This window comes from Cylas formicarius, unplaced genomic scaffold (assembly GCF_029955315.1).
Source record: "Cylas formicarius isolate icCylForm1 unplaced genomic scaffold, icCylForm1.1 PGA_scaffold_6__28_contigs__length_40554024, whole genome shotgun sequence".
NCBI classification, from domain to species: domain Eukaryota; kingdom Metazoa; phylum Arthropoda; class Insecta; order Coleoptera; family Brentidae; genus Cylas; species Cylas formicarius.
The window spans coordinates 3,572,649-3,596,554 of record NW_026844347.1 but is presented as its reverse complement, the minus strand read 5'-3'; the positions used below and the strand labels follow the sequence as shown (position 1 = coordinate 3,596,554).

At 33.3% G+C, this 23,906-nt stretch overlaps 2 protein-coding genes across 3 annotated transcripts in view; one reads left to right on the top strand and one right to left on the bottom strand.

Annotated features, from left to right (window-relative positions):
• Positions 1 to 14,009, bottom strand: part of LOC132704046 (uncharacterized) — a 66,309-nt gene extending 52,300 nt beyond the window's left edge. For both annotated transcript variants that reach the window (XM_060673685.1, XM_060673686.1), the window contains exon 1: positions 13,643 to 14,009. The gene's annotated coding sequence lies outside the window, so the exon portion shown is untranslated. The remainder of the gene's footprint in view (positions 1 to 13,642) is intronic.
• The window catches only part of LOC132704049 (uncharacterized), a 151,754-nt gene that overhangs the window by 28,997 nt on the left and 98,851 nt on the right, over positions 1 to 23,906 (top strand). The gene's annotated exons all lie outside the window — the stretch shown is intronic.

Genomic DNA, 23,906 nt, shown 5'->3' with positions numbered 1-23,906 from the left:
ACTGCTATTATATGACGTAAGCCAGGGAGAATTCGATTTACATGTTGTAATCTTCTGGTCTTCTGTGCTTTGAGTGAACGCAAAATGTTTTGGTCTATGAGGTATTTATTTTGATACATTCGGGGCAATCCTGATGCACTGATTATGTGTTCCGCATATGCATTGAATTAGGGTGGAGGGGGATAAGAAAGAAAATATCCTTGTGGAACTTCAATATTAAAATGAATTGAAATGCTTGATTCGGAGCGTACACAAACTGAATGTATCCATATGAAATTGGATATAGTGAGTTAATCATCCAACCTAATGACCATGTACGAATTTTTGTTAAATGACTCCTCAAGCGAGCGCTCTTCTAGTGGTTTGAAGGTATGGTAAAATTCGGATTTTTTTGTATTTTCAAAAAAATTATCTAAAATCACATATATAAATGTAAGTTCAATAAATAATGTCAGGTTTATTTAAAATTTGAAATATTTGCAATAAGCTTCTTATGTAAACAATTCTTCAAACTACAAACGTGAAATAACTGAAACTGAAAATGTCTCAAGTATTGTAATTAGAGTCTCACAAAACTTTGTCCATCATCACGTGATCAAAATATTTTCTTCTTCTTGCTTGTTGTTACGGTAACAACAAAGTGTAACAAATATTTGTTGGGCTGTTTCGGTTTTGTTTGGAAATTAAATAGATTTATTAATATAGGGAATTTTTTCAATATTTAGATTAGATACTAGGAATAAAAAACTTTAAATAAGCTCATCAGGGATTAATAAAAATGGATGATAAAAATGAAAACACAAAAAAACTAGTTCTGTTCGGGAAGCACAAAAATAATAACAAACCATAACAAGTATTTGACATCTATGTTTAACGTTCTGCTTAAAAGTCTAGGGACATTCGGGTATACAGTTTACACTCTATTAACTTCAAATTCATATGACAAAAAACTACTCCAACTCCGCTCCAGCACCTCAAAGATTCACTTGCATTTTTTTTTCCCATTAATGAAATAAAACCATTCCATTGTACTGCAAATTATCGATCGGTTTCATTATAAAAGTATGAAAATCAAGCGCTGGATGCGTCGGATATTGTAAGGCTATATGATGACCTCAAAAAGTGATTAATTAATTAAAAATATTTAATCCATCAATTGTGTTGTCATTCTTCATAATAGCAAAACATTTCAACCAATGATATAATAAAAATTCTCTTTTGATTCGAAACTTGTAAGGTTGTATAAACTGTAATTAAACCCTATAGTACGGTATAGTAATAATACCACAACATCTTTACTTTTTGGTTATTACATCAAAAGTTAAAACGAGCAAAGTGAAATTTTGCAGCGTCATAAAGTCGATCTAAAAATTATCGCAGGGTGAGAGTTACAGAGCCGCCGTAAAAGCTTTCAAATTGGCGAGATTTTGTTGAAAACGGAAAAGGTTTATAACGGCGTGGGGGTGGTAAGCCAAGGTGAGTTCGATCCACATGTTCCAGACGCCTCCCCTTTCCTTGTAAACATTGCTGCGAAGCAACCAATCCTTTTGGCCTATTAAATAGTGCCCCGTTAATTAACTGTAATTAGGTTTTCGAAATTCGCTCTGGAATTCCCTTTCGAATTCACCGAATTGATTTCGTCCATGTGGAAAATGTTACATCCAAACGCTTTTAGTCGGGGTTTGCGTCATTCAAGTAGCGAAGCTCCTAGTGAACTTTATTAATTGGTAAATTCATTGACGTCAGCAATTTTACCTGAATAATTGCGGAGCTTATTTAGTGAAATTGGATTGGCTTTTATTTAAAAAAAAAACATTAATATTTAAGATTTTGTAATGACAAATGGCTTTTAATCCGGAATACCTACTTCCACTGTTGGTTATTTTGCCTGCAGGTTTTTTGATATTTTAAAAATTACTGTATATTTACTGATACCGAGGCAATGAACCGGCGTCAGCCATAAAAAACTTTTTTTAATCAACTAGTAAATTGAAAATAAAAAAAATAAAATTTACAGGTAACACAATGTGGATTTCAATTTTTTCGAAATATGATTTTGTCTTCCAAAAATATGTTAACATTACTTTCTCTACTCTCTATTGTAAAATCCAATAATGCATCGATCAAGCCTGCGTCAAGTCAAATGTCACTTTAAGAAAACAGCTTTGTTAACCATGGTGGTGTGGAAAAATTCGGGTTTTGGTTGAGTTTTACATCGATTTGATGATTCCGGTAGATTTTGAGTTACGGATTGTATTATGACGTTTATCAATTTTGATAGGTTGGATAGTCACTCAATAAAGGTATTCGTGCTGTTTTGCAAAAATGTACCCAAAAATTAATAGTAGAAAATAGTATATTACTTTTTGGAGATGAACTAAGTCGCTCTTTCTATATTATCTGGGTTTAGGTTTGCCCACACAACTTTTAAATGAATTAACAAGAGATTGCTGAAAGAAAGTGAAAAAACAAAAGTTATGACTAGAATATTTGAAAATTCATAAAAAACTGTATGCTAAAAACGCCACTCCTGCCTTGTCATTCATTTATTATAATTTTATAACTAGTTAATATTCTATTAATTATTATTTATTATTAATATTTAATTCCGATACTTGTCAAATTGAGAAAGAGAAAATATAAGGAATTAGGTGTAATGTAACTCTCTTTTTAATTCTTTATTATCAGTCAGTATTTCCTAGAACATTAAAGTTTATAATGGTACATTTTAATTAAACTGCTAACACTGACCCATATGAAATACTTTCTTGCTTGGGTGTCACCTTCGAGTCGCCTCTTGCCCATTCTAGTCTGTTCAGACATTGAAAGATACAACAAGCTGAAACTGAGGAAAGTTGTTTATAATATAATAAAAAATAAGATTTCAAAAAAAAAAAAGAAAAAAAGTGACTAAAGGTCAAAGGTCAAAAAAATGAGTTTTTGCGATATTCAGGAAAACAGTAAGTTTTATCGTAGACATTAGACAAAAATTGTAGATAAAATTATCCATAAAAAAATTATTTATAATTTTTTTCCTAAGAGTCATCGTTTCTGAGATACAGCGGATCAAAATATTGTAAAAGCAGTAATCATCATAATATGCACACGTTTCTACGCCACCTATGAGGTAGTGTGCTTGGGGTGTTTTTTTTTTTACGTGGTTTCCCCAGTAGGCCTATTCGACAGGTCTGTTGTGATTCTGAATAATTTGAAGCTATTGTACAATAACAAATATTAGCATGGGTTGGAAATTATAAAAGCGATGGGATTAAAAAAGTAGAAATTTATTTATCAGATTCGTAGCCTTTAAATACTTCTTCTTGCTATCCTTCTTCTCCTTCTTCTTGATCTTCTTCTTCATCATGAGTGGAAGTGAATTACGTCATCATTAGAGCATGAGTGGCCTTGAAAATTTGTAGATGCCAGAGAACAAAACAGTTCAACTTTTTTGCAACTACAATTAGCACTACATCTCTTTTTACAGTTGCAAAAGATTGTGTTGAACAGTTTTTCCGGCGCAGGTGGAAGTACAGTCTGTATTCGCACTAATGTATTGTAAACTAACTTTCAACCCCAGTCTTTTGGATCAAGCTGATAACCAAGTCACAGTTGAACTTGGTAGTATCTCCGGAAAAGATGTTGATGAGGTGCAGCTGAAGTTGGAGGCAGAGAAGCTAACTGCACTTGTTTTTTATTTCGAGTATTTTTGATGAAACAGGAATATCGAAATTTATCTAAGCAGCTAATTTTTTTGGGAGCTCCGTACATTGAAAGAAGGAACCGAATCCCGTTGGAAAGGATTTCTTGTGGACTTGAATTACTTTTTTCAAAAAACTCAGCACAATGACCTAAATCTTGGCGTTCAAACATTTTGACGACTGTTGTTTTACCCCTCCTATAAAATGCAGACATCGAATCGCAACCAGTTATTGCGTGTAAAAATAGTATGAAAAATGATGAATATAGTTCTGTTTGATGTTGAGCTTTGACAGTTTTAAGAAGAAAATAGTTTTTTCAGTTGGAATTCGAGCAGTGAGTAAAACGAGTGAGTCTACATCTTCACCCAAGTACAATAGTTGCACGAATTGAATTGATCTGTTGCTGTTTCAGTAATTAATACATCGGTATCGTTGTTGTGAGCTTGTTTTACCAAGATATTTTTAGCAGTAAATTTATGTTTTAGCATTGAAATGAACCGAGACTTGTGAGTATTTGCGAGAAATTTTTGTTGACTGGTAGGAACTGTCATAGGTCTATCAAATAAAATATCAGAAGATGAAGATATTGCGGAAGTTCGACGTTGTTGCTCTGCAGCTTTAATATTTCTCGTACAATCTTCATAGCCATCAAATACTATAGTAACTCTGAGTCCATAATGTCGACGTACATACTGAGATTACTAACGCTGAATGTTTCTTCGGATCCCACATAACACTCCGTCAATGACATATGTCGCATTAATGTTGATAATGTTGATAATGTAAATAATGACCTGTTTAAAACAATCGCAAATAGAATACGCATCCTGATGTCATCAAACAATGATAAAGGTTGCGGAGCTAATTCGCATTCAAAATATTTCTCTATTTCATCCTGAAATGCTGCAGTATGGAATGGAACAGTAATAGAAATCATTAGGTACTTTTCCTTCATGAACTTTAATCGTAATACTCATAGCTAAAAGGGGAGCAAATTCGTCTGCATGTTTAAATTTAATAGTGTTAAACGTCAATCCTGTTATTTTTGACATAGAGGAGAGCCAAACTTTGCGAGCTTATTCACAATTAATTTTATCATCACCCACTACACCACTTACAATACATACAATATTGTTTACCTGGGGAAAAGCACTATGTGTTAAGAACCACTTTAAAAATTTTCGTATGTCTTTAGTATCTTTCTTTACTCGTGCATCACTTGCATCTACATGCTGCTCCGTCGTATCCATCCAAATATCAGCAATATCTTCTAATTTCTCACAAACTGTTTTGTATTATAAAGCCATTTACTTATGACGTCTTTCCTGCGTTCCATGTTTATTTGAACAGAACTGTTACCAGCTTATTCGGGTTAGTCTATTGAGCTCATAAACCTTTAAAATCGACTAAAGACTGAAATGGTTAAATACGTCGTTTATTGCGAAATAAAATAAAATTTTCTCAACGAGTCAAAACGCAACCGGGCTCCGCACGTTCGTCTTTAGGATGGATGATCGAAATTGCAGAGTGGTATTCGCTTTCTTCGAACCGTTCTAAAATAATATTGCCGCTCAATTAGCGAAATCGCCTTGCCCCATAAAACGGAATATTGTAAGCAAACATCAATTATTTAGAGCTATTCGAGCCAAATGGTAACTGCAGCAGCCCAGGCAATACGTGAACGCGTTAATTTTAAATTGCTTTTTCTTAAGGCCTCGCGAAATATTTATTGTTCAAGTACCTATTTGATAAAATTTTATTTTGTACCAGTGAATCGTTAAAATGAAAATTTATGTTATAATTAAAATGTCTTCTAAACTTATGGTATATTTTATTTTAACGGTGAGGTACAAGAAAATGAATAACAAATTACAAATATAACAAAAAATTCTATTAGATTCCCCCAAAATATTTTCTTGTAATATCAGTTCTCTGATTTCAAATGTTTTGTGAGTTCGAATTAACTTTATTGAAACTCCCATTCCAATTCAAACGCAAGAAGTGACTTTGATTCTAGGTTACCCGAAGAAAGTATTTGTCTGAAAAGTGTCAGTGGCGTACCATTTTGTCTTTAAAAAAACTGTGCAAATGTTGGATGGACGCTGCTGGTAGAAGTAAGAAGAAGTAATGTCAGAGAATGCCATTTGTCCAATTTCATATAAACGTATATAGAATCGTGTCTTAAATAATATAAAAAAATAGTACAAAAGTAAAGACATTTAAAACATACGTTCTTATACGTTTTGTCGTACAATAAGCTCATTAATTGTTTCTTCCGAAATTGAGACGTCATTAAAAACATTTCGAAACATTCGAAAACAAATTTGAAAATGTATATATTTTATTATACATATTTCAGTTTTTTATAAGCACGACACATAATTTTATTCCTATAACAAGTAAATATATTTCGCTATTGAAGAACTCATATCCACCCAAAAATAAACTTCTAGTTCGCTGCAAAATTGTTTCCGGTTCGTAAGCGTCTGAAGACAAAGTAAAGCCGTTCAGACGAGCAATTCCATTAGTAGCCCGTCCCCGATATTAACGAGGTTAAGGTACTTTAAAATGGCGAAGATTTAAGCGTCCGGTGCCGGCGACAACCCACTCGAAGATAATATGTTCGATATTTGTACGACAACCCACATGGGCGTCGTTTGTAATTTTATTCTGAACTTAGTTGGGAACTAAGTTGTTGGGGCAAATTAGTTAGATTTTTAGATCACATAGCGAGGATTCATGCCATTCTGCTAACATGACTTTTAAGGTAAAATTTTAATTCAGATGCCCATTCATCACTAAACAATTATCATTAACACAAGAAATGCTCACCTCCTTCCTTATCAATCTAACTCTCAACCCAAATCATAACACAAGAGTTCGTTGAATATAGTATCTACGAGAAGCATCAAAGACCGAAATATCATGCTGGCTTGATAGATATGCCAACCCGTTCCAATCATGGATACTGCAAAGAAGTAACTTTCAAGAGAACAATTAAATTTACTTCCCTGCGCCTAGACATCGTAAAAATCGAAAAACGAATAAAGACTTGTTTCAATTCGACAATGAGCAAGAGCGCAACGAATGAATTGATAGTAAAGGTTACGGTTATCGGAGGTGACTCATTCTATGACAAATGTATTTCCTCCCAGAATGCTATTATGGCTGAATTTGTACACTAAACAATGTAACGTCAAACGCCTTACGCACAAAATCGTCATTATCAATCGCTCCATTTGAGTGCTGAATTTGATGTCGCAGCAAAACTCGATGTCAAACTGTCAAATACTAATTGCCTAATCTTGTGCATCGCAGGGTTTTAATTGTAATTTTAGACTGGCTCCATATCTTGGAAGTGCCTTTCTGTGTTGAAGATTTTACCCAGGGCGAAACAGTGAATTCTCCTAATTGTGGCATCTTCTAGCTTCGCATTTAGAAGAGGAGGAAACTATAATTTTTCTCCTAATCAGCTGGGCACCACTAAGGAGCAGTCAGCTAAGTGTACTAAGGGTGCAATTCATTAAGCTTGTGAATGTAAAATACTGCTGTTTTAATAAAATGTTATGGAACAAGTTTGGTAAACGCTTCTACAATACATTCACTAAGTGAGGTGTGACGTTCATCATCAGAACTAACCCACGTCAAAATACTACCAGTGGCTAAAATCAACTCGGGAGAATCCCCCGATATACTTTGAGACTCATACAACATACAACATAAGTACTGTCTGTACTTATATTTATGCTGTCAAGTTCTTACTATTCTAACCAAATTAGTATAATTATGTGTCTTTGCCTAATTATATATAAATTAATTTTTTTGTACTCCCCTCTGTAAAATACCTAATTACGCACCGATCTAGCGTGCGGGAAGCGTCGCTTTACTACGTCAGTTTCGTGTCCCACGAATCCGTGCCACTTCGGACATTTCCGGGATTTTACCGCACGGGTTTGGGAGCAATCGGATGTTTTCGGAGATATTTCCCACGCTTTGAATTTTGACGTTTGTCAATTCTGACAGTCATGTCAGTGAATGTATTCGCGTTTTGTGAAAATGTACCCAAAAACTAACGGTCGTAGAAAGAGTATAGTATGCAACACGTTCGGTAAACTTTTAAACTCACGCGTTTATTAAACACTCGCTCTGCTAGTGTCAAATAAACTCGTGAGTCAAATACCGCACTTGTCGCATAATATACTATTAATAAATGTCTTATAATATACATTATCAAGGTAAATTCAAAAAAAATGTTCTTTAATTAATTTAATACACAAACAATTGAGACAACAAAAGAAACATGAAATTGTATCACAATATACAAAATGTAAAAATACCTATGCAAATTTCTTAACATACTAGTAGACTAACACTTTCACGTGAATTTTTGTTAGTGCATATGCGTTTTTTTCAATGACAAGTTGCTTCATATTTCACGAAGAAGTTTTCCTTGCTATGACCAACGACCGAATAAATACAACTAGGCAGGACGCAACTGCTGCCGACTTCCAAAGAATATGAAACTTTTGGCGGCTGCTAAATGATACATCGTTTAAGAAATCTGTTCCAGCTTTGTTTTTATTTGTCAAGTTTGGGCAAAATTATATTTCATTTTCAGGACTTCTTTTAAATACTTCTCCAAAATATTTTCTGTGTCATGACGAGGTACATAGATACCAATTGAATGTTTATGGTGGATGTTTCACACCCAACAATGTTGTTAAAAAATTTTACCTGTAAATGTTCTTTAATAAATTTAAAATACTAACTATATAAAAAATACAAATTATGGATTAGTTTTAATACACTAAAAAAAAGTTTTGGTAGTTTTTGTAAGTTGTAATACCCAATTTAAATTTTGAAATAGAATGAATAAACTGTTCTCTTTGTTGATTTCGCACTTGCACTCTTAACCTCTAACAAAAGAAAAAAAACTGGCCAATAACCTTGGAATGAAAAGAAAAAATGTTAAAAAATAATGACTATTTACAAATCTTCTGGATTCCTCCTGCGTCGGTCATTGATGAATCGAACTTGCTGACATTTCGCTAATCATCATCATCAACTGTTGACTTCTCAGAGCTTAACTCTGTACTCTGTACCTGCTCATATATTGACATGAACATTATCTCAGATGGCTGACTGCCATATTGCCATATAAAATTGTTTTGGTCATCAAGGAAATATGCAAATTATAGCACATTTAACTTAATTTCACATTTTCAACATAATAAAACTCCTGGAGCAAAAACATAGGGCTGCAGTTTAACTCGCAACGCTTCTCAAAACGCCGCATATACTGATTGTCTGTTTAAAAATATAATTGTAAAAGAAAATTAGCAAATGAATAATTGTTCATCCAGTAAATCCAAATAAAAGAAGGAACCCACAAGTGGATTGTGCAGAATACGAGAAATTATGATTTTTGGCGATACTTGGTGTTTCATATATAAAAGTTTTATTGTATATGTTGCTTAGTGAATTTATAATGGTGTAGTGTTTGTGTAATGTAAAATTCACGTATTTAGAAGAAGTCCCGTTAAGCATTAGAACAACGACGTGACTAAATGGCAGTCCGTCGCAAATTTTGGCAATTTAAGAAATGGGTGGCAAAACTGACTTTATATAAAAACGCTTTGAATAGAACACTAAGAAATATAAAAATGTGCAAAGGTTGTTCAGATATAGTAATAATTTAAAAAAAGGAATATGTGTCTGGAAATGGATGTCAGGAATACACGTTTTTCTTCATTTTAATTTTACTTTTAGTTGATTTTCATTAGTCAGATGTCGTTATAGCGTGGATAATAAATTACTTTTCAAGTTTTATAATTTTTTAAAAAATCGTATACATTATAAATGTCGTTTTTTTAAAAATACCATCACTCTTAATAATAAAATTTGCATTAATGTCAAGTCTTGAAAAAATGTCAGAGAAAGTGATCAATGCAGTCATAAAATATTTGAATTGACAGGAAATAAAATAAATAAATTATCTATCATTTATAAATACCATAGTCAACTAGACACAATGGAACATTTATTTCGAGAATACCAAAAACCATAATTGAGATATAAAATATGGTCTATGGATTCACTTTAGATTTCGCTTGTATACTTAAAGTATTTGTAAAATTAAAATTAGCTTACATCTAGACAAAGTTCAAATTATTAGCTTTACGTATAATAAATGTTATTAAAACATGCACCAATTTGTGTTGTAGATTCCAAAAATGCTATTATATACAGGGGATTACTTAAAAAATAGAACTTTGATGCTTTTAGCACTTTTGGGATAACCCGTATATTATGAAAACAATTTTAAAAATAATATGACTTTACACATCCCAAGACTAAAACATTTTGATAGATTTGTATTTTAGCCACAATATTTCCTGAATAACCTCGAATAATTCGCAACCGAACTAAATAATACGAATTTTACAGTGTGGTATTATGGCAGTTTCTGCCTTCTTTTAGTTAGTTACGGTTTTAAAAAAATGTTGATAATTAATAGGATTATTATTTGTAAGAGGACGCTCACAGAAAGCCACCCTTATTTTTTATGCGGAATCCATCCTAGAACTCTCTATAGGTTGCTGCTATTAAAAAAAAATTAATGTGTCAAAGTTCATCCTGATAATTTTAAAACAAATTGCAACCCAAATTAAACTATTTCTGGCTATAGATTCAATAATCTTGCAGTGTGTCCATATTCATTAAAAGAGAAACTTAACGTTTATTGTTGTATAAATTGCTCAAGGTTTAAATAACAGTAGTTGTATTAAACGCATTGCTTTGATGAACTTTTTAGCACCGTATTTAGTTTTTAAGGTAATTTTCGGAGTATTCGAGTTTTTAATGATGAAAATTTGTGGCAAGTAATTTATCACATTTAGTTATAATAGCTGGAATATATTTACTAATTTAGTTGACTTTACAGAAAGAGCCGTTTTAAATGTTCAGGGTCGGTATCTACCATTATCAGCATAACATTAACAACCCCAGCCAACTTCTGCCAACATTTACTTGCCGGAAGGTGGCGTGATGCTAAATTGCGATGGGGCAAAATGTATGCAAAGTACACACCGGAGGAAACATGTACGCGTATGGCAGGAACCTATAATTTTATAATATCTAAGTTTGAAATGCTCTTATTAATTGCGTTAAAGGTGGCAATAAATTTGAGATGGGGCGTAAATGGATAGATAATAAATTCCGAAACGGAAGGCGTGTTCGGCGTGGGCTGAAAATCCATTTTTCATATCATGCCGCAACAACAGTGAACCCGTTGTTGATAATTTAAAGGATCTATTGCGTTCGCGTACGTGGAGTCTAGGAAATGACGGCTCTATCAAATACAATTTGCTTCTGGATAAAAATAAAAAGATATGTGATTTTTCCATCACTAATGAAACAAACATTCTGGGTACTAGTGTTCGTAGAATGGTGTCTCTTGCGACACAATTAGGATTTTTTCAAATGAAACATATATTAAGTATTGTTTAAAATTGGATTATTTTGGCAAACTTGAATGATGTAGCCATAAACAGTTTTTTCAGAAGTGCAAAATAATTGCTTTTTTTTCAGTTTTGTAATAAATGCGAAAATGTTTTTTCATGAATCTACAGAGTTAGTTGTCATAACATTTAAATATGTACTCACTAGCTAAAATAGGAGCCGCAGATTGACAATTGTTGTAAATTCTCTGTTGCAAAAAAAAAAAACGCAAAGGGTACATGATTAAAATTCATTATTATTTTACTTTTATACTGTTTTTAACATATTCCCTATTGGGAGTCAGTTTGTAATTTAATGTAATGGTAATTCTTATATTTGTAAATAAATAGCAGAAAGGGGTTACACCTTCAGCTGTCCTGAAATGAAATTCACAAAATGCACTGGTATGTCAAGGCATATTTCAAAAGTTTTCTACGTGAAATATAATCAAATTACACAAAGAGAAAACCCTATTCTTTAGGATAGAGGATCCTATTTAATGGCTAGAAAAAGTTGATCCACAACGTGTCATTAAATAATAAAAAAGACAAAGTAATTACTAACAAATGTGACTAATTCCAATTTTGATGTAATTTGGCGACGATGTTCTTTGAATCGCACAGTGTTGTTAAAATTTTTCTCATGTTTTTTTTTTTAATTAGATTTTCTTTATGAATTCTTTTATACAAAGCCTTCACGGTGATGTAACATACAGTTTGTTTCTTTCTCATTGAATTTTTATTTATTTTGAAAAATATCTTATAAAAGACAAAACATGCATATGGAATTCTTGCCATATGTAGGACGCTGATAAACAAACCAAAATTAGTTAAATGTGAAGTCAAGCGATTGCGGCAGGGTTCGCCTATACACCAAATGCAATTCTTTCTGAACTAACTTGCATATTGTATAAATTTGTTTATTCGAAAAAATTCGTATGGTACGCGGGGCACAAATAGCTTTTTGACATCTTCCTTAGTTTTTATGGACGCTGAACGCCGGGGCTTCCATTAAAATGTTTACTCTGTCTGAAACAATGCCACAATCAATTTAAATTCCCGACGGATTTTCGGAATCGATTAGAGGATCACGTTAGAAGCCAATAAAATATCGTGCCGATTGCAATTTTGTGTTTACAAAATCACTTGCTAAATGAAATTCTATAGATTGGATTGAAAAGTGTGGGAACGATTTCTTTGATGTAAAACTAGCTAGATGATGTAAAACTTTTTCGATGTTATGTACAGGGTTGATCCATTTGGGCGCAAAATTGTCACTGTACCAAACATATTTTTAATATCTGCTTCTTGTGGCGGATGTGGCAAGTAGCTGCTTGCCCATATATATACTATATAGCTTGTATGGGATCATTATGAGGTTGAGGTTCCAAAAGCAATAATTACATCGATCTACTACTACCTACTATTTAGAAGGGATAACTAATATTAACACCACGTGAGGGTGGTACTTTAAGATAAAATGTCTTTGTTTCATTGCACATCTAGTTTATTATATCTGAACTGCTCTGTTATGCGTTGCTAATGTTGTTTTGCTTTGTTGATTATGTTGCGAACAATCTGACTTATTGAGGTGTTGAGTGTGAAAGTTTTATGTGACGGCGGGGCCGCGTGCGAAAAGAAAAAAGTGATGTGTTCTTAAATTGTCAAGTTTGGTTTAATTTGGTCCTCTTAGATTCAGAACAAGCAATAAAATATCAATATCTCTCTTAATTTTAAATATTACACATATTACACGAAACTGCTGCCACTTCGGACATTTCCGGGATTTTACCGCACGGATTTGAGAGCAATCGGATGTTTTCGGAGATATTCCACACGCTTTGAATTGAAAAACTAACGGTCGTAGAAAAAGTATAGTATGCAACATGTCCGGTAAACTTTTTAACACACTCGTCTATTAAAAACTCGTGAGCCAAATACCGTTTACCGCACTTGTTGCATAATATACTATTACCAAACGTGTTGAATACTATGCTTTTTCTACGATCACAAAAAAATCACAATTTAACAAATTAAAAATAATAACAGATTATCGGATTACCAAATTTCGTACCATTCAAAAAAAAATTACTAGTTGTCATTAGAGCTACTCGTTTATGGTTCCGATCGGTTCTGCAATGTCTCTTTTTAACTGTGTACATTAGACAGAGCTGTCTGGATATGTCATATAAGCAATGGAATAAACACAATTTTAAAACGTTATGTTGTTTATTTATCTTTTACAATTGATCATTAAGTAGTTTATTTAATAAACCTTAAAAATTTATTTAATCATCTAAGGATAGAGCTTTTAATAGGATTAGACTTTTAAGATCGTATATTTGAAAATCGTAAATTGGTCTTGGCAAGATATTAATATAAAAACTGTAAACGGTGGATAAAATTTCTGTGGGAAACTTAAATTATAAATGTCACTTTACTTACCGACTAGTCCACTAAATTTTAATTGTAGCTTATAGCACGAAGTATTTAAATTGTCTGATATCTTCCATAACATTTTCATGTGTATTAGTTTTTGGGTACATTTTCGCAAAACAACACAAATACATTCCCTGACATGACCGTCAGATCTGTGAAACATCAAAATTCAAACAGCACGGTAAAATCACCCAAAAAACATCCGATTGGTCCTAAAGCCTGAGCTGGAAAATCCCTTGTCCGAAGTGGCTCGTATCCGTGGGAAACGAAACTGACGCGTAAATTGACGCTTCCCGAACCCTAGATCGTTGTATAAGTAGTAGGGAGTAGAAAAAATAAGTTTTGAAACAATATGAGTGCGGAAAAGCGATTGCGATTCTAATCCTCTGCACACTCATAGAAAATACTTCAAAAACAAGTTTTTATTCTTGGCCAGGTAAATCAATACTTTTATCCAAGATATACGGAGTAAACTGGTCGATTTCCGTGATGCGGTCGGCTGTTCGAACTTCTCGGCCAACTGAAGTTGGCCACACCGAGGTAAACAAAAGAATTTATTGTTTGCAATTTATATATGTATTGACGTTTTTTTCGTTTTCCTCGGGTCAGCGTTGGACACGTAGTTTGATTGTTGTCAGACACGTTTAAATTGAATTTTCGTTCGAAACGCTCACAGCGTGACGTGACTAACATGCGAGCCAAGATTTTTCTCCCATCCTCCTCATTACGATTCTGTTTATGGCAATTGCAATCCGCAATCAAAAGCATAATTTTCTATTTTGAATCGAATGCGTATACTACCGTCACAACTATTCCTATAGAATAATTACGTTACATTTAAACTGACTAAAATATTGTCTTTCATGAAAAAATGCAATGTGCACATTACCAAAGGATAATCGCTACTAATAATTTTTAAGTAAGTAACAAAAACTTTAGTCGCTGGATTCATTTGGCATTAGCGGAGCCAGTGTTTAATAAATGAGTGACTGAAGAAGTTTAATAGCGTGTTGCATACTCTGCTTTTCAAAACTGACAAATGCTGAAAGCTACCGGCACCATCCGATTGCTCCCAAATTCGCGACGAAAGTAGCGGAAACGTCTGAAATCGCTCGGACCATTAATTGAAAATTTATGAAATCTGAAAATTATAAATTAAAAAAAAAAGAAAAATCAGAGACAAAAAACTACTCAGGCGAGACAGTTAAAATTAATATTTTTACTGATAAATATATCAATTGTGTTTAGAAGCTGAACGAAACCTTGACGTTTTGATTTTCCATTATTATATCACATCAAACACCAGATTACTTTGCTAAATCCGCTTTTCGAATTGTGCTCCGTCAAAATCTATAATCTCAAGTTTTAGGGTTGCGGATTACGATCAACTTAGAACTTCGGCACCTACGATCAGTCGCCGATTCTGTTATTAGGTTCAATCAGAAAACGAATTACTAGTAACGCTCTTGCCTAATCTGGTTAGCATTACGTCGAAAGCCAATCTCTCAATATCCATTCCGCAATTTGCTTGGAAGAAGGACGCAGAGAATTTGGTTTCAATATGTCTTAAGTATTTCAATTTTGTTGTTTCAATTTTTTTAATGTAACAAAATTAATAAATATAGAAAAAATGTTTACAATGTATGGCAAAAAATCAGAAATTGCTATCGTCTTTTTTCGATTAATGACGAATGTCCAAGTTACAAGAAACATATTTTGCTACTATTTGCTCTAAAACACTAGAATATGTACTGATAAAGCATGCATCAGGTGTAGCTCCCGCGTCTCTGATACTTCAGTTTTGTTTTTTGAAAAATGTACCCAATCACTAATCGCATTAGAAAAAGGGTAAGCTATACAGTTGTGTATTTATTAAACTTAGGTTACAAACTGTTCCTATAGTTTGTAAACGTTGTTATTTTTTTTTAACTGAAAACTAGCTAAGGAATAATACTTGTAAACGTTTTTTATACGTACTAGTTTTGTAAATATATTTTGCATAATTCATTTGAAAATTACAGTAGTCCAAATAGTTATTGTCCTAGAAAAAATCAGGTGTTTGTCACCACGAAGTGTGTCTTTGAACAACATTTCGCAGTTAGGTAAATAGCCATTACAAATTCTGAATAAATATAAAAAAACTAACAAAACAAACCTTGAAAATATATTTTCTAAAGTCTAAAATATTAAAATAAAACTGAAACCTATTCTAAAATCATGTATTAGGTAATCGAGTATTAGGAACTTTTAAAAGTAACTTTTATTCTTTGTACATATTGGTCACTAAATTATTAAAATAAAGAAAATATTCAGCAGGTAGGTAGAAGCAATTAAAAAATGCTTTGCAACTGTTTTTTTTTTGCTTGTTCGCTTTCCCTCTTTTTCGTATTTTTTTGCTCATAGTTTTTGAAATTTGTTTTGTTTTATGAATTATTTTTCGGTTTCCTTTTATTTTTTTGTTTCTTCCTTATCACTATTTTCATTTTTGTTGAGAAGTTAATAATCAACGTATGTTTATAAGACTTATTGCATAATATACTATTTCTACCAGAACATTAACAATAACGTGAATATATTCCTGTCTTCTTTGCTGCACAATTTTTTAGGTTAATTAGTGGATTAGGATGATGTGCTTTGCAATGTTTTAAGAGAAAGGGGCGGGTAGCAATGTCAACTCGCAAATAGATGAAGCGGAAATTTAAAGGATTTATTTAAATAAGCTTCAAAGGATTTTCTATGGAGAAGACTAAGGAAAACCGTCTTCAATAACTCGATTTGGGTAATTAAGTTTAATCTTCGAGCGCAAGAAAGACAGGAATTTCTGTTAAGAGAGGATTGTATAAATAAAGTAAGCTTGGTTTTCTACAAAACGATTCATATCGGTGTCGTTATGTCGTTATTTGTTTTATTCAATAGTGGATTTTGTAATATCAACTTCTTTTTATCTTATATTTTACTTTATTTTAATTCATTCATTATAATTAAATAATTCTAATAAAAATTTTAAGGTGAAATTAAATATGTCCCGGGTATGGCAATCTCGGAAATAGTAACAGCTACTGCTGTCAGATTGATGTTCAACGAATAAACGCCAGAAATCGGCAAGTGTTCGTCTCCCTCGTTTAGCTCCGCCTCTTTTAAACACTATATAAGGAGACACGGCACAGAGTAGAATGCTAACCAGTTTCAGTTAAGCTCTGAAGAAGGAAACAGGATGATTTTCGAACCGTCAGCAAGTTCTATTCATCAACAACCTCTGCTGGAGGAATCCAGAAGATTTTTAAATTTTATAACAGATACTTGGACATAATAAGAATTATGCAAAACAGCAAATATGATTATAACCTAATGGAAACGTAATAATTCTAGTACCAAATTGTTTCATGTTTTTTTTTATCTAGATGCTTATCTTATATATTATATTATATTCTTTGTATCCAAATGACTGAGTATTATTTGACTTTTTTATATTTATACGATGGATGGCGGGTTAGACGTCCATAATGAACTAGAAATAAGACCGTTCTGAAATTTTGGTTAGTTTTGGTTAGTTTACATAAGTGAGGATGATCTATCCATCTAACATATTTTCTTCTTCTTCGAAAAATTAGCATAAACTTTGATATTTCAAATGGAACACCCTGTATATTATTAGAGTTTCTGTCCTGTGGTCATTTTATTGTTATATTTGTATAAAACCTTACTGCTATGAGCCGGTGCAACATCTAGTCCTTCATTATTTTTTGTAATCGTTCAAACTTTTTCTTGTTCATTGGTCAGGATATTTTTCAATGAACTTTAAGGGTAAACATTCCTCTTCAATGGATACTTTTACACAATTTAAGTATGAATAATACTTGCGAAATTTTCTAAATGTTTCATCGAACAATTTAAAACATTAAAAAAAAAAGGCAGTTTCGATATAATCGCACATTTTCTGTTATACACAATATTACAGAGTGAACTTATCTACATACAACATTTGCAGAGACCCTCGTATCTTATGCTATAACCTAAATTTGAGCTCTTTACGAATTTAAATATGGCAATGATTGAATTGGAGCTGTTTAGGACTAAAAATATGAAAAATAATTCATTTCTCCTAGCCCGCGAAATGTAGGTGTGAGAAGGTATTATCAAAAAATAACCGGAAATTGATTGCCGAACGAAAAATATAATAATATACTGAGTGTGGTATTTAAAATATCAAATCTTTTCAAAGAAGCGGCAACATCGCATCGCTGAAAGTGCGTTAGATCGTAGCTTGTATGAACGACCAAATTTTCGGAAAGTCTGGTGAAATTACTTTGTATATAATATTCCGTATTATTTTCTATGGTATTACTGACACGCTCATATACTTCACACTTTATTTATTGGATTGATAAACTGAGTATAATACTATGTGGGTCGCAGGGTAGGAGATATTTTAAACTTCAAGAAACTTTATTTAATTAGGTCTAAGTTACTGTAACGAACTGGTTTATGGGATCAGAGACCTTTAATATTCCCAATCATTGAGCATGGGATCACTCATTCTAGCCAGCCACTGTCGGGTCGTCAACCAGTCACCACCTTCGCTTTGTGAAACGAAAAATAACACCCCGCCCCTTAAATCAAATTAAACAGAGGCGGACCAAAAAAAAATGCGTCCCGTCAAGTCGTACGTTTTATGGTTTGCTCCGGAACTATTTCCAGCCGAACACACCGCTATATTTTCCGTAGCCGCCGCCGCGATAAGCCGGAGGCAGCGTTGACTTAACCGGAAAATTTCCGCCCAAAAAAAAAGCAACGCGAGGGCAAACCGACGTTCATTAAAATTATTTGACCGCCAACCGGGGAAAGTTAACGATATTGAAATTTTGAGTCAGCATCGCTTTTGGCTTTCAAAACGCTGAGTTATTTCGGTTCAGTATTGTCCGTAGGTCTCGGACACTTTTCTTTTTTTGGATATTGGGTCGAATTCTCCCAAAAGTCTAAAGCGATAAGTGATTTCGTTGTTGTTCTAAGGCTTGTCGTGCCATTTCAGAGGATGAGAGAATGACAGCGATAAGTCAGAAAATAATCCGTGTAATCCGGAGTTTAATAAGTTCAAATATGAAAAGATGTGTTTCAATATTTTAATAGATCCTGATATGAAGAAAAAAAGATTAAGCGATCTTACTATTTTGTCTATAAACGCTACCAAAGATTCCCGATTAAGGACATTACATAAATTCAAACCCCAAAAGATAATTGGTTTCATCATTAGTGTTAACAAAATTTGGGCATCGTCAGTTTAATAGATCCAGCGGTTTTATTACTTTGTCTGCTAACACGACGAACGGTTCCCGATTCATTTTTGATACAAACTGAGGTGCAAACATTGCTAACAAATGTAAATGCCACAACGCGTCAATAGCTAAATCAATCCAAATTACAATAGAGACTGGATCACCACAAAAGGTTCTTGCAAACAAAATCACTAACCGGCGCGAGAATCCATTATTTTTTATCAATACAGTTGGTGTATTTGTGAAACAATAATCGAGAGTATTCCTTTCTGTTCCATTTTGCATTCGACGCCCTAAGCAATGTTCGGCGAAAATTTACATTTTCTCCAACTGTTTATAGAAAATACATAATAGAAAGCAAACCTCAAAGTTTGGAATCTGCATAGAGGGACGTCAAGTTATTGTGTAAAATTGTTAAAATTTTCACACAGAATTTCTCTTTATTTTCTTTTTTATTAGATTCTGAATTATCTTCCTGTATATTCTATTTAGGAATGTGTTATATATTAAGTTTTTGGATTTTTGGATTTCAAGTTTGTTATAGTTGCAAGTACACCGAGTTTCTTTGCTTGATGGTCTTTGCTTCATCAATAATTGCTCTATATTACAGCTTCGGGTGTCTTCATTGATTGATTGATTACCTCTACATTTAAATCCTGTTCATTCTACTAGATATCTTCCGGTGACCTCATCGGTTTTTGCTTTGATGAATATCGTTAGTTTTGTATTAGCATTTCAGTTCAGTTAACCAACTTGTGATTTTTTGCAGTACAAAACACAAGCTGTACATATCGACCCGGGAGACAAGTGATCGAGGATCAGAGACAAGCCCGAAAACAAGTCAGCTTTAAGAGGCGGAATTTCTAAGACAAGCCGATAACTAAGCAGACCATTGGAGAATCTGTCTGCCTAGGTTGTTAATCCAGAAAGAGTCAATGCCTTTTGGTCTTTTGAAATAAGTATTTCTTGTACTAATTACAAACATAAACCCGATTCAAATGGCAATGTTTAAAGAATATTTGACATGCGTGTGAGGCTAGAAATGCCACTTTATTACTCTACATTTCAGGGAAACTATATAAAGATGCAGTAATTGCGCAGGTATAAGTTGGAACACCAAAATAAGAAAACTTTCCAAAATTTCTACAATTAATTAAAACAGAGCCGGAATTCACATATAAACTGTCTGAAAAATTATGGATTATATGTTACCCGCGGATTTTCTAGATCAGATTTAAATTTTATAAGACTATATTTGATTTAGTTTAAATGTTGGTATTAAAAAGGATGGGTACAGACAGACTTTGAAAATTAAGATTAGGTATGTGTCGATATCGAAACCTCAAATATTAATTTTCTAAAGTCAAGTTTTGGACTAAACAAATTCGAATCCGATAAGTTTGTCCCAAAAGAGCACATATGGACTTTCTCGTCCTGTATCAAAATTCAATATTATTATGTCCATGCCTAAATGCTATTCCATTTTTACTAGCTGTATAATATAGCAAATTCCACTCTAAATATTCACCAAGACGCTTAGCACTTTTTGCAGATTTTTTTGTAAATAATAATTGTCTCGCTATAGCCATGGTTTAAAACTTTCGTAAGCACCGATTTACATTGTTCTTTTAAAGTAGAAAAAAATATAATTTGACTTAATCACAGACAGTAAAATTACATTTTTATTCATTTTTCGAGATGGACTAACCGAAACCAAACAAAAAAAAGCATGAAAAGTTTGTCTAATATTCAAACTTCTTTCATTTGATCAAATTAGGGACGAGATTGATGAATAACTTTCAAGTAGTTTAAATTGGAATATCAAATCGGCGCTTTTTTGAGCGCCGCTATTTAAAAGGAAACCGCTGAGAATTAATCATTCTGTTTTCTCCTATAATTGTCTGTCACAACCATTAGTTTACGTACTGAGCTGGAATAATTAACGATCCCGGGGAGTAGTGTTGAAATTGTTATTAATTGTCCGCATTAAAAATATAATGTGTCTGCTCGGAACCTCTAGCCCGGATCTATCCGCCAAGATTATAGAGAAAGGTTTAAAATTAATTGACGATAGTACAGCTTAAAGCTTTTTCCTTATAAATCGTATAATCGTTACTTTCTGGATCATGGATGAGGACAAATAAAATGCAAACGACATCGGAGATTTTTTAACATTTATACATCGTTAACTTTTCATATCGTCTGCGGGAACAAAGGCATCAAAATTGCCAATTTTACAGCAGAGCCTTATTAAAGTTTTGAAACAACTGCTTGTGTAGAAGTAACCTTAAGATTTTTGTGGCTGTAGGTTTTTTTAATTGGGAAAATTGGGAAAACTTTTGAAATGGATGTCTTACATGGGGAAAAATTGAAAATAAGTAAATTTGCCAAGATACACACCCTTTCGAACGCATGGCGATGATATGAATTTAAATGTAGTATATCCGCTCAAAATAATGGGATCAGGTTTGGTACATTGGTACATAATTAATAAGTTTTAATGATACATATTAACTGTTAAATTTCCCGTTAAATTTAAAAAAGTAGATTTACTGCAAAATTACATTTCTCAATAACTTATTGCACAGGGTTACAGGAAATTGATTTGTATGCGATAAAGCGCTGTATGAAATGAAATTAGCTTCTATTATTATCTCATAAATCTCTCAAAAGACCTAACGTTGATATTTTAAAACGAAAACCTTTATATTGTTGCATTACATAATAAATATTTTTTCATAATTCCGACATTTGCAAGTACGATTTTATCTTCGCTTGGGTTCATTTTCGCCAAACAATACGAATACATTCACTGACATGACCGTCAGAATTGCCAAACGTCAAATTCAAGGCGTGGGAAATATCTCCGAAATCATCCGATTGCTCTCAAACCCGTGCGGTAAAATCCCGGAAATGTACGAAGTGGCTCGGATGCGTTGGAAATAAAACTGACATGGTAAAGTGACGCTTCCCGCACGGTAGATCAGTGTGTAATTAGGTATTTTACAGACGGGAGTAGAAAAAAAACTGACATGCTTAAATACAATAAATTCGCGGAAACGCAGAACAACCTGCAAAGGTAGTTGCGTATATATTTAAAACACGATGACCACTGCTAAAGAACCTCCCAGGTGCGGAAAAGTATACGCAAATGCAGCGCGTAATGCATTTTAAATAGCTCGGCATAGTTGTGTCCTGCAACAAGGACCTAGCAAAAGAATTAAGAAATCTAGAATAATTTGTCTAAAAAAGTCATATATGCGAACGGATAGGAAGATTGAAATTTGTAAAACATGCATTAGGTCCACCAACAGAACCAAAAAAATGCTGCGTGTAGTCGTATCAAAGAGACCGTGTATGGGACTCGGATATCATTGAACAATATATTCAAAATATAGGCAGGTGGGGTAGACAAAAAAGAAGAGAGTAGTATGGACATGCCAAGAGGACGCATTGGAAGGAACAACAATAAGAACTCGCCTATCCGGACGATGGCGAGTTAGGTGGCAGTTCATGGCTCAGGAAATGATACAAAGGCAATCAAAAATTAGCACTTAAATTTTAGCATTAAAATTATTTTAAATTTACAGTTGATTTTCAAATAACCATGAATTTTCTTACTTACTTTACCATACTTACCAGATTTCGAGATTTTTACATTTTGGCAGCAGCGAAGTGCTTAATAAACGAGTGCCTGAAGGAGTATTTCAACGTGTTGCATACCAAATTTTTTCATGACCATTGATTTGTTGTACTTATACATGCACTTAGTGGTGTGTGACGTGACCGTCAAAATACCATCCGTCGTTAAAATTTACCAAAAATATCCGATCGCTCCAAAAGTCGAACCTAAAGAACCGGAACAGTAATTCGTGACCGCAAATTATGAAGCTGATTTCTTAAAGTGACACCTGAAGGACAGGGGCGCCCCGCTGAATGGAAATAGGAAAAACGAAATTTCTTCAAATCGTAATAATATTCTAACAACTAAAATTTGTTTGTCGCACGTCTACTGAAAGTCGTGCTAAGGCAAAGAAAGGAAATATATAAATATCAAAAGATTAGAAAGGCAAATCAAAGTCAGCTAGTCATTAGATGCAGTAGGTAATCAAAAGCAAGTGTTCCTATTTAGTAATTTTCAGTTTGCATATTGTCTGTAAAACTATGTTAAATTTATTGCAGTTGGTAACTGCTGTATATTCTACATTAACAAAGTACGTCTAATGAAAATCTTAGTTTTTTGTATTTTTTATTTTCACAACTTCTCCGTGTTTATAAGAAATTTAAAATTTGGTACGTCTATTCATCTAACTTAGGTGTCAAATCAAATTCCGCCAATCAAAGAGAACGATCACGTTTTTAAAAATAATAAAAATTGTAGAGTAATGTAAAGATATTATTATAATAAAATCGTCATCAAATTTTAATTATTATTAAGCGCTTAATTTTGGTCTGCTCATGCATAGTTACATGTGTCCAAGAACCAAATATTTTCAACCGACGCTGCAAATTCAAATATTCAACGTTTCATTTCGAATGTCTGAAAAGTTTAAAACTCCTGGCACATCTGGCGCCTATACGGAATTTAACAATCAATCTGGGTGCGAAAGCTTTAGGCCGCTTGTAACTTTTTCGGTTATATAACGCCCGACAACAACTGTCCCGGAAATTTTCGAGAGCAATTTTAAAAGAAAACGGACGATAAACCCATCTCGCTTAAACGTGTTACTTTCATAAATTAACGGATGAGTGAGCGCGGATTCTGTAAGCAATTCTTAGACATATCATAGAACATTAATGTAAAAAGGGCCACTCTTCGTCCGCGCTTGGCTCAGCTCGGCCGATCGATCACCCTCCTTACTTTTCTCTTCTGGTGCTTTGTTTTATACTATGTGTAATTTTATTTGTTCAAAATGTGATTTGGTGTAGACAACGCAACAGTGAAGAAAAAATGTGAGCGGTCTGTAAAATACCTAATTACCACTGATCTGGCGCGC